General features: G+C 35.7%; 1 long non-coding RNA gene across 5 annotated transcripts in view; it reads right to left on the bottom strand.

Annotated features, from left to right (window-relative positions):
* LOC103877313 overlaps positions 1-13,581 on the bottom strand; it is a 49,794-nt gene that overhangs the window by 19,174 nt on the left and 17,039 nt on the right. For 3 of the 5 annotated variants that reach the window (XR_001894517.3, XR_001894518.3, XR_001894521.3), the window contains 2 exons: positions 3,019-3,252; positions 1,204-1,408 (listed from right to left, as the gene is read on the bottom strand). This is a non-coding gene — a long non-coding RNA (uncharacterized LOC103877313). Of the gene's footprint in view, positions 1-1,203; positions 1,409-3,018; positions 3,253-13,581 lie in introns of those variants that run through there. The other 2 variants (XR_001894519.3, XR_001894522.3) reach the window with 1 other exon arrangement.

Here is a 13,581-nt window from a genome sequence, read left to right on the forward strand (position 1 = left end):
TGACTGCAACCTCCGTCTCCCAGGCTCAAGCGATTCTCCTGCCTCAGTCTCCCGAGTAGCTGGGACTACAGGTACGCACCACCGCATCCTGCTAACTTTTTTGTATTTTTAGTAGAGCCAGGGTTTCACCATGTTGGTAAGACTGATCTCGAACTCCTGACCTCAAATGATCCTGCCCGTCTTGGCCTCCCAAAATGCTGGGATTACGTGTGAGCCACCATGCCTGGCCTGATTTCTTTCTTCCCTGAAATATTGCTAATTATTTCCCATAGTTTTTTACAACTGTACTTAGTGGTATACATAGCAGAATGTGAACATATTTAATTAAATGAAACTTCTGTTGGTTTTTAGTGCTGCTGTAACAAATTACCACAAATGTAGTGCCTTAAAGCAACACAAGAGATATTATCTTACAGTACTGGAGACCAAATGTCTAAAATGGATCATACTGGGCTGAAATCAACTTTGTCAGCAGGGTGTCATTTCTTGCTGGAATCTCTAGGAGAGAATCGAAACTGGCTTCTTCTAGCTCCTGGAGGTTGCCCACATTCCTTGCCTGTGCCCCTCCCATCTCAAGGCCAGCAAGGGGTAGAAGAGGGTTTTTTTTTTTTTTTTTTTTTTCCCCCCCACACGGCATTGCTTGAACACAGATTGTTCCTTCCCCTTTTTCTGTCTTTTTTTAAAGAAAACTTTTATTTTCCATTCAGGGTACATGTGCAGGTTTGTTACATAGGTAAATGTGTGTCGTGGTGCTTTGTTATGCTGATTATTTCATGACTCATGTATGAAACATAGTACCCATTAGCTGATTTTCCTGATCCTCTCCCTCCTGTCACCCTCCACCCTCTGATAGGCCCCAGGGTGTATTGTTCCAAGCTATGTGTCCCTATATTCTCATCATTTAGCTCCCACTTACAAGTCAAAATATACAGTATTTGGTTTTCTGCTCCTGTGTTAGTTTGCTAAGGATAATGGCCTCTAGCTCTAACCATGTCCCTGCAAAGGGTATATGATCCCATTCTTTTTATGGCTGTGCGGTATTCCATGGTGTATATGTGCCACATTTTATTTATTCAGTCTATCACTGATAAGCATGTAGATTGAGTTCATGTCTTTGTTATTGTGAATAGCACTGCAGCGAACATATGTGTGCAAGTGTCTTTAAAATAGACCAGTTTATATACCTTTAAAATACCTTTGTCATTACATTGGGCACACCTAGATAATCTAGGCTATTCTCTTTATTTTGAGATCAGCAGATTAGCAATCATAACTTTGTCTGCAACTTTCATCCCTCCAACCCCAAATAACATAATATATTCACCATTTCCAGGGATAAGGATATAGGCATCTTTGAGGTGACATCATTCTTCCTACAACAAACCTCAAATTTCTAATACGCCAAAATCTGCCAAACAAACAAACAAAAACCAAATACAATATATAGTGTATATTTTCATATATATGTATATTCACATACGCAGAAAGAAATACAGAAATATATCCCTTTGCAAAAAGACAACTAACTGAACATATTCTGCCTAAGTACAGAAGTATTTAGAGGTGTTCAACAGTTAATTTCATCAGAGTATACTTAAAATCAGCCACTATAAAGAAACCTCTGCCTAAGTGAAAATTGATTCAGAGTCATCAGTTTAAGAGCTCTAGGCTGAAATTTTCACTGAAGCATAGAAGAGCTTCATTGCCTGAGATGCTGTGTTTATGAGAGCATCCTGCATCTAATGGATCACGTTTCCCAGTTCTAAGCAGGAGTTAAGATTAAGTACACAGACACCCCCAGCTAGACTTGTTAGAATTACATATCTAAAATACATAATGTGTAATATAGCTCTAATTATAGATATGTAATGTGTAATATATCTCTATAGCGATGTCTCTTTGGAAAAATAAAGACCAGGATGTGGCTGAGTGAAAGACTAGCCTCTGGGCAGCCATGATTCTCTCGAATGTGCTCAGCTGCCAGTGACCGGCTGCAGTTAAACTCACCTCATCCATTTAACTTCTCATGTCAAAATTTACCTGATGCCTGTGATGTGACACAATGGGGCCCTAGTGCTGGTGCTATAGGTTCCAGTTTAGAATGACTTAAGGGCAACAGTCTTGTTGACAGAAGCGCTACAAGATTTGTCTTGAAACTTTGTTTTATTAAAAGCATGTTATTTGAATTTTGACTGTATGGATTAGAATGACTTTGGAAGGGGCTGTGGGGGATGATGGGGGACTATGGCCCTCTCATCCCTGGGCCCCTGTTTCAAGAGGAGCCGACGTAATCACCAGTGGAGTAACAGGTTCCATGAAACATGAATGCATCTTATACTAAAATGCTGTGATTTCTTTCCTTAATGCATTTGTTTCAATTTAGGAACTGAGGAAAAAATAATCTCAAAATAAAAAGCAAGTAATAAAGGAAGAAAGAAAAAAGAAGAAAAAGGTAGGACTAGGACTACTTTTTTTTGCATCTGAGTCACGGAGGAGTTTTGGAGTCTGAAGGCTCAGGCCTTCAACGCTTGTGACTGGCTCATGGAAACACTCAGTAGACAGTGAATATTGTTCATCTTCCCAGCATTACATTCAATGTTTTCAAATTTATATAGATCTTGCTCTGTTCCAAACTTCTTACCTGAAGGAATCTCCTCACTTTCCTAGTTCAAATTTTCTTTTTGTGCTTATAATAAAATGTTTTTAAAGAATACAATATTCTCTGTTTTGCATCCCGGAAAAATGAGTATACATTTAAAATGGGTCGAATTTTACATTTGATTCAATGAAAAGGAACCATTGCAAATGTATTTTAACAATTGAGTGTCTGAGGGTAATTATCTTTTATTAACATACGTCCTCCCCTTTTCTGTAAATATAAAACATACATTTTTTTCTTTAAAGCTTTCAAACATATCAGAAGAACTCAAAATGGCTTAAAGTGCTTAGAAAAATGTCATCTGATAATATAATATAAATGAACTCAAACTACTTAGCTAATTTTTTTCTTTAAATTACCTATAATGTTAAGAAGTTAAGTGAAAATACGTTTGCAAAGGTGCTTGAAGGTTCAATGGATTGTAGATGTTTTGAAATTCAGCAGCAGTTGGTTAATACGTTCAGATCTGTCCGCTTGCACCCAACTGGTGAGCTGTACCTGGAATCTCAACCAGATCTTTCATCTTCAGAGTCCAAAGTAACTTTCATGTGTAAATTCATTAAGCATCATTCCAATGTCCTTCAGTACTTTTTCTGAAATGTCAGAAGAGAGGAGAAATAGCATAGTAAGGCTGTGTTACTTGATACAGAATATCCTGAGTTTGGAACAACAACCACCACCTACAAAAAATCTCAGAAGCATGCCAAGGGACTTGTTTCCAAGAACAACTGTAGGGGAAAGGCAGAAAAGCTAACATCTACTGAACATAACCAATGTAACCAAAGCTTTAATACATTACCTATTTAATCCTAGCAAAAAATAATGATCATTATCCCCAGTTTACAGATAAAGAATTTGAGTCTACAGAAATGATGTAACTTGCTCAAAGTCAAAGTTAGGAGATGATGAAGGCAAGGTTAAGTATGAGTTATTTCCGCACACCCAGTGAGCACTCTGAATTATATGGCATCACACTACCTACAGGGAAGGTATAAAAGCTAGACTTCTGAGCCATCTGTTTCTCTCTTCTTCGAAATATTCTTGTCTCGATGATATCCTAAATTTACTCTCAATGTTCTTTTCTTACAACCATAGGCCAGGATTCTGTCCTATATCTCTGATTGAAACTGGAGCCCAGAATATAATTTAACGTCATCATGTTTTAATGTGTATTTGAGAAGAAGTGAAGAAATTCATTGCTAATTAAGCACTTTTCTGCATTAGACAATCAGTGAAGGAGGAATTTTAAGGGAAAAGCTTTCTTGCTTCTTTTAAATAACTTTATTTCTAACTTGTATTGAGTGAATCCTTAGCATGGATATTTCTTAACAACAACCCAACAAAAATTACATTTTAATCTCTAAAGATTTGGATAACTGATACCACAATTAAACTGAATATTAAAAAACTCATGTATCCTAATGTGTCACTTCAAGAATGTTTAAAGAATATGGAATTGCTATATCCATATTATTTCAGAAATCTCTGGTCACCTATAACCTGGCACTGAATCAGACTAAGTAAAATGTTTTAGAATTCATATTATCATAGTTTAGAGCAATCATTCTTATGTCTAATGCCAACCCTAGATAATTAAGGAATATTTGAACATACGGGATCATGTTAAACATATTTAATGTAGTTAATGAGAAAATTTATATTATTACGTTTTAGTTGGTTTATATAAATAATTAACTTTTAGAAGTACATATGTTTTAGGCCTCTATAAAATGTTTTGGTTATTCTACATGGATGAATACATCTATACTGCTTAACATCTTTAAATAACTCCCTTGTGAATTTCAGTTTGAACAGGAGAATCTGGACCAAATGATGTTTTCTATACTTTTCAATTCTTAAATATATGTTGGATTATCACTATACTTTGAAAATTACTTATTAAAGGACAAGTCCACTTATTTATTCAACAATTATACCACATACTCAGCACCTGCTCTATACCAGGCACTGTTCCAGATAATTGATTGCTCAGTGGCGAATCAACTGTAAGGGATGGAATGGAAGTATGGAGGCAATTAATATGCAAGCAAGAGATAAAGGCAGCCTACACAAAGAGACTCTATTTATAATATAAACATAATTTATACATATATATTTAAATATTCATATAAACATCAATATGGTAATATACTATGTAAATATTTATATATATACATATTATTTTTTAAAAGAAGTCTTAAGAACTTTCTCATGGATTGCAAATATAGTAGCCAAGAAAATGAGGAGTTAAAGGTGTTGTTAAGATTCTTTTTAGGTATGATCAAAACAGGAAGATAATTTGCCACTTACTTAAATGGCAGATGACTTAATAAGAAACTAGTTTGTGGGAGACAAAAGAAGTGTGGTTAGGGATATATTACATTTGAGATTTACTCTCATAAATTTATGATGAGAGTATAAATTGTTACCACATTGAGAAACTGTCTAGCTGAATCTACTATAATAAAATAACATATACACATATCCAAGAATTCTACTCTGAGATCTTCACCAAAGATGGGGTATATAAATTTCTCTAAAGCACATGTACAAGAAATTTCACAGCAGCACTGTTTATAACACCAAAAACCTAGAAGCAGACTATATAATAATCAGTAATAAATTATAATATATTTGTGCAGTAAAATATTATACAGCAATGTGTCCATTTACAACATTATGAATGCACTGCACAAATAATATTATGATAAAACAGATACAAAAAAATACATACTGTATGATTTCATTTATATAAGGTTTACTGGATTGATAACTTGTGGGGTGGTACTTATTAGCAAATAACAAATGGTGGGCCCCTGTGATGCTAATAAACAATTGTGCTTTTAGAAATTTTTTGAATTATACAATCATATTTCATGCACACTTAGCTATTTACCTTTTAATCAAATAAAAATTTAATGTTATTTTTGAGGTAACTAATAAACTTTCAAGTGGAGGTGATAGTTAAGAAGTAGGGTGTAAAGACGAATCTTGTGCACCACAATGTTAAAATTTAGGAATATCAGTTATTGCTTATAAATTAGTATGAGAAAATGTCATCAGAGTGATAAGAGGATGGCTGAGTTGGTGGAGTCCAAGCTAAACATCATAATGAGTGGGTGAAAGCCGGAGGCATTCCCCTTGAAAACAGGCACAAGACAAGGATGCCCTCTCTCACCACTCCTATTCAACATAGTATTGGAAGTCCTGGTCAGGGCAATCAGGCAAGAGAAAGAAATAAAGGGCATCCAAACAGGAAGAGAGGAAGTCAAACTCTCCCTGTTTGAAGATGATGTAATCCTATATCTAGAAAACCCCATTGTCTCAGCCCCAAAGCTTCTTAAGTTGACATAAACTTCAGCAAAGTCTCAAAATGCAAAGTCACTGTGCAAAAATTATTCCCATTAAACTACCACTGAGATTTTTCACAAAGTTAGAAAAAAAACTATTTTAAAATTCATATGTAACCAAAAAAGAGCTCATATAGCCAAGACAATCCTCAGCAAAAAGAATAAAGATGGAGGCATCATGCTACCAGACTTCAAGCTATGCTATAAGGCTACAAAAACCAAAACAGTATTGTACTGGTGCAAAAAGAGACATATACACCAACGAAAGAGAATAGAGAACTCAGAAACAAGACTGCACATCGACAACCATCTGATTTCTGACAAACCTGACAAAAACAAGCAATTGGGAAAGTATTCCCTATTTCATCAATGGTGCTGGGAGAACTAGCTATCCATATGCAGAAAGTTGAAACTGGAACTCTTCCTCATACCATATGCAAAAATTAACTCAACATGGATTAAAGATTTAAATGTAAAACCCAAAACTATAAAAATCCTTGAAGAAAATTTAGGCAATAGCATTTACATCATAGTTACGAGCAAAGAGGACTTCATGATGAAACCACCAAAAGCAATTGTATCAAAAGCAAAAATTGACATATGGGATTTAATTAAGCTAAAGAGCTTCTTCATACCAAAAGAAACTATCATCAGAGCAAACAGGCAACCTATAGAGTGGAAGAAAAGTTTTGCAATCTGCAATTCCAATTGAACTATCATTGAGATTATTCACAGAACTAGAGGAAACTATTTTAAAATTCATACAGATCCAAAAGAAAGAGCCTGAATAGCCAAGGTAATCCTAAGCAGAAAACAAAACAAACCATAAAAGCTGATTAAATTACCTAAATTTTAAAAAATTGCTTAAATTGGAGGCATCACTCTACCTGACTTCAAACTATGCAACAGGACTACAGTAATCAAAACAGCATGGTATTGGTACAAAGACAGACACACAGACCAATAAAACAGAATAGAGAACCCAGAAATAAGAGTACTCACCTAAAACTATCTGCTCTTTGACAAACCTGACAAAAACAAGAAATGGGAAAGGATTTCCTATTCAATAATTTGTGCTGGGATAACTGGCTAGCTATATGCAGAACACTAAAACTGGACCCTTTCCTTACACTATATAAAAAATTAACTCAAGATGGATTAAAGACTTAAATATAAAGTCCAATGCTATAAAAACTCTAGAAGACAACCTAGACAATGTCATTCAGGATACAGGCACAAAGATGTCAAAAGCAATTGCAACAAAAGCAAAAATTGAAAAACAGAATCTAATTAAACTAAAGAGCTTCTGCACAGCAAAAGAAATTATTAACAGAGTAACAGACAACTTACCGAATGGGAGATAATTTTTTGCACACTATGCATCTGACAAAGGCCTAATGTCCAGCATCTATTTACAGGAAAAAACTAAACAACTCCATAAAACAGTGGGCAAAGGACATGAACAGACACTTTTCAAAAGAAGACATACATGCGACCATCAATCATAACCACAATGAGATACCATCTCTCACAGAATGGCTATTATTAAAAAGTCAAAAAACAACAGATGCTAGTGAGGTTGTGGAGAGAAAGGAATGCTTACACACTGTTTGTGGGAGTGTAAATTACTTCAGACATTGTGGAAGATAGTGTGGCATTTCCCCAAAAACCTAAAGAAAGAAATACCCTTTGAAGACTTGCACGGTGGCTCATGCCTGTAATCCTAGCACTTTAGGGGGTTAAGGTGAGCAGATCACTTGAGACCAGGAGTTTGAGACCAGACTGCGGAACATGGTGAAACCATGTCGCTACAAAAAATACAAAAATTAGTTAGGCAGGGTGGCAGAAACCTGTAGTTCTAGTAGGCTGAGGCCTAAGATTTGCTTAAACCTGCTAGGCAGAGGTTACAGAGAGTGAAGATCATGCCACTGCACTCCAAGATGGGTGACAGCGTTTGTCTCAAAAAAAGAAAAAAAAGACACACCCATTCAACCCAGCAATCTCATGGCTGAGTATATACCCAAAGGAATATAGATCATTCTATTATAAAGACACATTCATGTGTATGTTTACTGCAGCACAATTAACAATAGCATGATGTGGAGTTGACTGACCTAAATCAATAATAGACTAGGTAAAAACAATGTAGTACATATCCACCATGTAGTACATATTCACCATGGAATACTATGCAGCCATAAAAAATGAGATCATGTCCTTTGCAGGGACATGGATAGAGCTGAAGGACATTATCCTTAGCAAACTAACGCAAGAGCAGAAAACCAAATTCCACATGTTTTCACTTGTAAGTGGGAGCTAAATGATGAGAACAAATGAATGTGTAAAGGGGAACAACACACACTGGGCCTATTAGAGGGAGGGAGAAAGGGAAGGATTGGGTAAAGTAACTAATGGAGACTAGGCTTAATACGTGGGTGATAAAATAATCTGTACAACATACTGCCATGACACAAGATTACCTATATAACAAACCTGCACTTGTACCCCTGAACTTAAAATAAAGGTTAAAAAACAGAAAAGCAATTGGCTTGTCAAATAACCCAGATACGTGAAGCAATATGACTTAGTAGAGAAAGTTAAAATAAAAATAACTTTCATTTAAAAGAAAGTACAGTCTGGGTATGGTTGCTCACACCTGTAATCCCAGTATTTTGGGAGGCTGAAATGGGAGGGTCACTTGAGACCAGGAGTTTGAGACCAGCCTGGGCAGCGTAGTGAGACCCCACCTCTGCAAAATAAAAATTTAAAAATATACTAACGATAGTGAAACCCAGTCTCTACTAAAAACACAAAAAGTGATCTGGGTGTTGTGGCAGGCACCTGTAGTCCCAGCTACTCAGGAGGCTGAGGCAGGAGAATGGCGTGAACCAAGGAGGCAGAGTTTGCAGTGAGCCGAGATCGCACCATTGCACTCCAGCCTGGGCGACAGAGTGAGATTCCATCTCAAAAAAAAAAAAAATTACTAATGATATTAAATAAAATGAAGTAGAGCATAGTGATCACAGTTAAAAATGCTGTGTTATATAAGTAAAATTTTGCTAAGAAGGTAGACATAATAATAAAGCCGATGTGAAGAAACTTCTGGAGGTGATGGATATGTTTATAAAAGGCATAGAATGTGATGATAGTTTCAGGGGTGTACACTTACATACAAACTCATCAAGATTTAGATATTAAACATGATTAGCTTTTTGTATGTTAAACATACCTCAGTAAAGTAATTTTAAACAAAGGAACTCACTATAATCATATCTAACCAGGTTTCAGTAAAAACTCAAGCATATGAAAGTTTCGGAGTTTTAGAAGTATTGTAGACATTTCCCTTCATTCTCTGAATCTTTCTCAAAGTAGTAAGTTTTGTGGTTTTTTGAATGAAAAAAGGAGAGAGAAAAAATAAATAGGGGAGATTCACTAGAGGGATAATATTAGAAGACCTTATGAAAAGGAACCTAGTGCACAAATGAAGAGGCCACCCTTGGTTAGGTTGAGGGAGGGTTCCTATATAGAAACAAGAACAAATCGAATAAATATCGGTTAGCAAGTGAAGGGCGAGCAAGGTAGACATTCTTTTATGATGGTTTATAGTGTCTTAGTGGAAGAGGAAGATCTTCATCTAAAAATGAACAGAAGTAAATAAAGGTTTGACAAGGGAGGAGAAGGTACTAAAGACTCTTCTAAAAGAATATGATATTGATGAATAGAGAGAGAGTAGTAGAATTTCTGCAGAGCACCCAAAGACTCGCTTCCTATTTTAGTTCATATACTGAAAGTAAAATAAGGCCAGGCATGATGGCTTATGCGTGTAATCCCAGTGCTTTGAAAGATTGGGGTGAGAGGATTGCTTGAGGCCTGGAGTTTGAGACCAGCCTGCGGAATGCAGTGAGACCCATTCTTTACAAAATATCTTAGAAGTTACCTGAACATGGTGGTTAGCACCTTTAGTCCTCCGTACTCGGGAGGCTGAGGCAGGAGGAACCCTTGAGCACACGAGTTCAAGGATACAGTGAGCTATGATTGCACCACTGCACTCTAGTCTGGGTGACAGAACAAAATTCTGTTCCTCAATAAAGACAAAATAAAACAAAAAAGTAAAATAAATTATTTGGAGAACGGTATGGTAAACATGCGTATCCTCCATTTGCAAAAGAAAAAATATGGATAAAGCTAATGAAAAATCAATGCCCTGTATGGAGGAGTTATGTTAATAAAAATTGTCTTATTATCACCAAAGAGGTGATAACAAAGCAGAGATTAATCTGTCAAAGATTTACCTAGTCATGAAAGAAGTTAATCTTTTTCCTTATGGCTTATGTTCCTTCATTATTGTTTCTTCCCCTTTTAATATAAAACGTTAAAATTAAGAATTAAAACAAATATCAAAAAGTTGAGATACCAAAAAAATAACATGTTTTGGATAAAATTGTCATCTACAGGAGAGTATCGAATAACAGAGCAGACGTTTTTCAGTTTCAGAAAATTAAAAATAGTGTGATGTGTGTTTATGTGTATGTGATTTTATTTGTATGTGTTTTCACACCACCAATTTTAATTGTTGTTTCCTTGACTCTAAAGCTATAAGAGGTAATGAGTTATTCATTGTTCACTAATTGTGTACTTAAGAGAAGTCTCAGGCAGCAATTGTCAATTGCTGCTTTACTCCAATGTTTAGATATTGTGGTGCAAATAATCACAGATACATCTGTTCTCACATAAAGCAAACTGCTTCTGCTATGAAAATAAACAGATGCAGTGAGCATTAAAAATCATCATGGTGAATTTGATTGATTCAAATTTTGTGGTTTCTGCTTTTGACATAAAATATCTTAAAAATCATATATGTGTATATATATGTATATATACACACACCTATATAAACATATTCATAAAACAATGAAGGCAGAGATAATGAAAATTTTTACTCTCTTCATGAGCATATCAAGCCACTTGCTCCAAATGATTTAAAAAAAAAAAAAACAGCATGCCTTAAAAAATAGCTTAGAGAGAGTAGCATCAGCAGAAAGATGTTGTAGGCAGCTCCCAATGCCCATCCTTACACAGAAAAAGGGAAAAACAATAAATAAATAAATAAATAAAATACACAAAGTGAACAGAATCAACTTTTTCAGAACTCTGAAAAATGGGCAAAATTTCCCAGCAACCAAACACTGAATCAAGAAAAGGCAGTTTTAAAACATTGGAAAAGCTTTGTGGCATTTACATTTCCCCTTGCCTTGTCTATCTCTGCTTTTTATAATGAGTAGTATAGCTTGAATGAGGATCATTTTTTTAAAATAGGACTTAAGTAATACTATAAAACTATAAATACTACTATATAAAAACAAGAAACCTACAAAAATACTGTAAACTAGAACCCTCAACAAAGCAATTCATCTAATAAGAGAATAATCCACATCATAATTAAGTGAACAAGGAAAATTCTCATGATGGACCAGTTATTAGGCCCCAAACCAGGTTTCACAAATTTTTAAAAATCATACAGAACATCTTTTCCAACTTCAGTGAAATAAACCTCAATGTAAATGACAAAAGAAAAACTGGAAAATGAACAATTACATAGAATTTAAACAACACATTTTCAGTCACCCAAGAGATCAAAGAAGAAAACAAAAGATAATGTAGAAAATATTATACTTAGAGATAAATGAAAATGGAAAGACGCAGTGAAGGCAGTGCTCAGAGGAAAATTTATAGCAGCAACGATAGAGGAAAATTTATAGCAGCAACGATGTACATTTTTTTAAGTAAAGATTTCTTTTTTTTTTTTTTTTTTTTGAGAGGGAGTCTCGCTCTCGCCCAGGCTGGAGTGCAGTGGCCGGATCTCAGCTCACTGCAAGCTCCGCCTCCTGGGTTCCCGCCATTCTCCTGCCTCAGCCTCCCAAGTAGCTGGGACTACAGGCGCCCACCACCTCGCCCGGCTAGTTTTTTGTATTTTTGGTAGAGACAGGGTTTCACCGTGTTAGCCAGGATGGTCTCGATCTCCTGACCTCGTGATCCGCCTGTCTCGGCCTCCCAAAGTGCTGGGATTACAGGCTTGAGCCACCGCGCCCAGCCTAAAGTAAAGATTTCAAATCAATAATGTAACTTTAAACCTCAAGGAAGTATAAAAAGAAAAGCAAATTAATTGCAAAGCTAGCAAAAGAAAGAGAAAAGTAGGGATTAGAATGGAAATAAATGAAGTAGAGACTAGAAAATCAATAGAGATGAATTAATAAAATCAAAAGTTGATTCTTTGAAAAGATCAACAAAATTGACAAATCTTCAGTTAGAACTCATAGAAAAAATTAGAAATGGTAACAATAACTAAAATTAGAAACAAACTAGGGACATTACTACTGACTTTACATGAAGAAAGACAGATTATTAAAAAATGCTATGAAAAATTAAATGCCAACAAATTAGATAAGCTTTCAGGAATAGAACAATTTTCAGAAACACAAAAGTTATAAAAACTAAAGTCATAGAAAAGTGAAACATACTGACAAAGTCATTTATAGATTCAATGCTATTCCCATCAAGCTACCATTGACTTTCTTTGCAGAATTAGAAAAAACTACTTTAAATTTCATGTGGAACCAAAAAAGAACCCATATAGCCAAGACAATTCTAAGCAAAAAGAACAAAGCTGGAGGCATCATACTACCTGACATCAAACTATAGTACAAGGCTATGGTAACCAAAACAGACTGGTACTGGTACCGAAACAGATATATAGACCAATGGAACAGAAAAAAGGCCTCAGAAATAACACCACATATCTACAACCATTTGATCTTCAACAAACCTGACAAAAACAAGCAATTAGGAAAGGATTCCCTCTTTAATAAATGGTGCTGGGAAAACTGGCTAGTCATATGCAGAAAACTGGACCCTTTCCTTACACCTTATACAAAAATCAACTCAAGATGGATTAAAGACTTAAATGTAAAACCCGAAACCATAAAAACCTTAGAAGAAAACCTAGGCAATACCACTCTGGACATAGGCATGTGCAAATAATTTATGACTAAAACACCAAAAGCCATTGATTTGTTAAACTAAGATACTTCTGCACAGCAAAAGAAACTAGCATCAGAGTGAACAGGCAACCTAAAGAATGGGAGAAAATTTTGCAATCTACACATCTGACAAAGGTCTAATATCCAGAATCTACAAGAAACTTAAGCAAATTTATGAGAAAAAAACAAACAACTGGCCAGCGTGTTGGCTCACACCTTTAGTCCCTGCATTTTGGGTGGCCAAGGCAGGGGGATCATGAGGCCAAGAGTTCAAGATGAGCCTGACCAACATGGTGAAACCTGGTCTCTACTAAAAATACAAAAACTAGCTGGGCGTGGTGGCATGTGCCTGTAGTCCCAGCTACTCACGAGGCTGAGGCTGGGGAATTGCTTGAACCTGGGAGGCGGAGGTTGCAGTGAACTGAGATTACACCACTGTACTCCAGCCTGGGCAACAGAGACAGAATCTATCTAAAAAATAAATAAATTTAAAAAATTAAAAAGCAACCCCATCAAAAATTGAGCAAAGGGTATG

The sequence above is a fragment of the Papio anubis genome, chromosome 10 (genome assembly GCF_008728515.1).
Source record: "Papio anubis isolate 15944 chromosome 10, Panubis1.0, whole genome shotgun sequence".
Classification (NCBI taxonomy): domain Eukaryota; kingdom Metazoa; phylum Chordata; class Mammalia; order Primates; family Cercopithecidae; genus Papio; species Papio anubis.